The sequence below is a fragment of the Coenobita brevimanus genome, chromosome 34, assembly GCF_032717465.1.
Source record: "Coenobita brevimanus isolate Jiangsu-jjx chromosome 34, ASM3271746v2, whole genome shotgun sequence".
Taxonomy (NCBI): Eukaryota; Metazoa; Arthropoda; class Malacostraca; order Decapoda; family Coenobitidae; genus Coenobita; species Coenobita brevimanus.
Window position 1 is genome coordinate 19,383,363 of NC_136987.1, and position 4,036 is coordinate 19,387,398.

The following is a 4,036-nucleotide window of genomic DNA, read 5'->3' on the forward strand; positions in this document are numbered from 1 at the left end:
GTATGAATGTGTTAGGGAATCACAGCCCACCAGAAGCGGCACTTGACCGCTTTCACCATGGCAGGCGACAGATTGGTGACATGGAAATTGATGGGGTGGTCACTGACAATATTCACGATCACACGGACATGCGTGGTGGTGAAAGATCCCGTGATGAAGTGAGGGATAGGGATGGACGCCAAGATGCGAGAGATATGGAAGTGCTGGGTGGCTTAAATCACCATGGGGAACTGAATAGTAGTGAAGTTGGGGGTGAGGAACATCATGAAGTTAATAATAGAAATGAAACTCAGGATGAAGATCACCATAGAGGAGTGCATGAAAGAGGGAATCATCCAGGTATTATACATCCTCAGAACGGTAGTGACAAACAACGAGGAAGCAGAACAGCCTCACAGGTCTGTGCAAGAAGGTCGTCCCACATACTGGATGGGCAAATCCGGAGAAAATGCAGTAACCTGGGTGAACACCACATATAATGAAATAGTTGGATGGTCCTCAAGTAACCTTTTTGAACCTCCCAAATGCAATGCTACAACTGACATGATCAAGGAAACCACTCGCCTGATAGGCATCTACAACAATAACACACCCATTGCCTCATTCTCTCTTAAGGTCCTTGCACTAATACCACATCTCATCCTCAACAAGACCCGTCCGAGAGCTAGCATTGCAGAAAATATTAAGGTCATCCAAAGGCGGGTTGAAACATGGAAAAGAGGTGAAATCGGCAATCAACTTGAGGAAGCAAGGGCCTTGCAGATGAGAGTAAACAACCGAGGCAGAAGAAATCAGAATACCAACGATGTGGCAAGAATTTTTGGCAGCAAGATGAGACAGGGGAAGGTCTCGATGGCAACAAGATCCCTGTCAGCTGAATCACCAAACGGAGTACTTGACCTGACAGATAAAACAATGCAACAACTAAAAGAAAAACACCCGACTGCACGACAAGCAAGTGCAACTACACTCCTCCCAATCCCTTCATATATGACAGGATAACTGAAGCTATGGTGTGGCGGAAGGCAATGCATACACAGGGAGGGGCAGGACCGTCAGGCCTGGATGCAAAATCTTGGCGAGTAATCCTCAGTAACATCAAGTTTGGGGAGGCAGCAACAGACCTCTGTAACACCATTGCCTCACTGGCGGGGAAGCTGGTTTCAAGTCAGTGCAATAACACAGAAGCACTGACGGCTTGCAGACTAATCCCCCTTAATAAGAATCCTGGATGCAGGCCCATTGGGGTGGGTGAAGTCTTAAGACGGATTATAGGAAAATGCATCATGGAGGTGGTGAAAGATGATGTGAAGCAGGCAGTTGACAACCTCCAAGTGTGTGCAGGCCAGCAGGCAGGAGGTTAGGCAGCAGTTCACTCCATGAGGAAAATATCTGGGGAAGTGGACTGTCAGGCAGTATTATTAGTTGATGCCTTAAATGCATTTAATTCCATCAACCGGGAGGCAATGCTGCACAATATCAAGGTTAAATGCCCAGCATTTGCCCAATATGTGGAAAACACCAACAAAGAACCATCAGACCTCTATATTGTGGGTAAGACAACGGCTCACGATGTCGGTGTAATCCAGTCCACAGAAGGAACTACCCAGGGGGACCCTGTTGCCATGGCTATGTACGCCTTGGCGATGACAGTGCTGCAGCAACAGATCAGATACGAGGCCACCAATGTAAAACAGGTAGCCTATGCAGATGATCTCACGGGTGCTGGCAAGGTTGAGGATGTGAGGAAATGGTGGGACCTTGTAACATCTGATGGCCCTGAAATAGGTTACTACCCTAATGCAAGTAAGTCCATCTTGATCGTGAAACCAGCTTACTATCAAGATGCACAGGAAGCATTTAGAGGCACAAATGTGATAGTGACCAAGGAAGGTCAGAGGCATCTAAGGGCTGTGATTGGAACCAAGGAATTCAAAGACAAATATGTGAGTGATAAGGTAAAGACATGGGTAGAAGAAATTCATACACTATCCAGCCACGTAAAAACAGAACCCCATGCAGCATACAATGCATTTACCTATGGTGTAAAGCACAAGTGGACCTTCGTGATGAGGACCATACCAGACATCGAGTTGCTGCTACAACCACTGGAGGATGCAATCAGGGATTCATTCCTCCCATCTCTAACCAATGGCCACATCCCCACAACAGAAGAGAGGGACCTTCTAGCACTACCACCCAGAATGGGAGGCCTTGGCATTATAAATCCAGTAGCCGTGGCAAGTTATGAATACAGAATTTCACTCAGGCTCACCGAATCCTTATCACAGAAGATCTGCGCCCAGGTTGAGACGAGTGAAATCGACCACCGAAGGCAGAAAGACATAAAGACACAGATAAGCAAGGAGCGTGAAATAAGACAAAAAGACCAGCTGCAGCACATAATCGAACATCTAACACCAGACCAGTGCAGAAGAGTTGAAATTGCACAGGAGGTTGGGGCATCGAACTGGCTCACAATCCTGTCTCTCAAGGCAAAAGGCTTCCACTTCAACAAACAAGAATTTATTGACACCATAGCCTTGAGATATTGGTGGCCAATAGAGAACCTACCTCAACACTGTGCCTGTGGCATTGGCTTTGATGCAAATCATGCAATGGTATTCAAGAAGGGAGGCTTTCTTTGCATCCGACACGATGAAGTACGCGACCTCACTGCCAAAATGCTGCAGGAAATATGCCATGATGTCATGATTGAGCCAGCTCTGCTACCCCTGGACGGCAAGCACTTCACCCACAGAACAGCAAACACATCAAATGATGCAAGAGTGGATGTCAGTGCTCGAGGTTTCTGGACACGTGGGCAGAGGGCGTTCTTTGATATCAGGATATTCAATCCCATGGCAGCGTGTCATCGTGAACTATCTCTCAAAGCTGCACACAAGAGGAATGAACAAGAAAAAAATAGAAATTATCAAGAAAAGATCCAACATGTAGACCACGGTCGATTCACTCCCCTTGTGTTCACAACATCAGGTGGGATGGGTCGAGAGGCAGTGAGATTCTACTCGAGACTGGCAGAGGTTCTTTCCAAGAAGAAACATCAACCGCAGAGTTTTCTTATGGCCTGGATGAGATGTCGACTGTCATTCTCCCTCGTGAGGTCTGCTCTGCTATGTCTCATGGGCACAAGATCGTCAGCCCTCAGGCCTGTCTCTCTGGCGGGTATGGATTACGAAGCTACAGTGGTCGAGAGTCGCATAGACCAGCGACTCCCAATAGTTTAATGTCTTTATTTACACTGTAATATCAATAAATATAAAATAAAAAAATAATAGTAATAGTAGATGGTTGGTAACCACAGCAGTTGGCGTGCTTGGGGCCAACGGATTGTAATATGAGGGTTAGTGTTAACCTTCACATTACAACTCCAAATGGTGAACTGTATTAGGAAGATTGGTGTTGATCTTCACTATATAATTCCCCAATGGATGGAGGTGATTAAAAAAAAAAAGTAGTTGTAGTAGTAGTAGTAGTAGTAATAGTAGTAGTGGTGGTGGTGGTGGTAGTAGTAGTAGTAGTAGTAATAGTAGTAGTGGTGGTGGTGGTGGTAGTAGTAGTAGTAGTAGTAGTAATGGTGGTGGTACTGTGTAGCAGCAGCAGTATTAGTAGTAGTAGTAGTAGTAGTAATCATCATCATCATCATCATCCAATCTTATGTCGCCCCACAGAGGAGCGTAGGAACCCGGGGCTAGGCAAGTTGGTCATGACATTTAAGATGAGAGTGACCAGCTTCACTCATCCCTGAGTGGCATAACATGAGCAATCAACCCCAGTCATCCCTTGGATATAAACCTTCACCGGCTCAATCCGATTGGAGTGCAGTAATTACCCACTAAACCACCTGGTGCCAAAATTTGGTTATATGGTTACCACCCAGCATAGTAAATGGTTTCCTGGTGTACAGGAAACCATTTGGCTTGTCACTCAGTGTAGAGTCACCCACAGGCAGAAGGAAGAGGAAAGAATGAAGGAAAGAAAGACAGAAGAGGGAGTGTAAAGTTACCAGTAGGCA

General features: G+C 46.0%; 1 pseudogene; it reads left to right on the forward strand.

Annotated features, from left to right (window-relative positions):
• The first annotated feature begins 429 nt into the window (after nucleotides 1–429).
• On the forward strand, nucleotides 430–3,248 carry LOC145396014 (uncharacterized; annotated as a pseudogene).
• The last annotated feature ends 788 nt before the right edge of the window (nucleotides 3,249–4,036 follow it).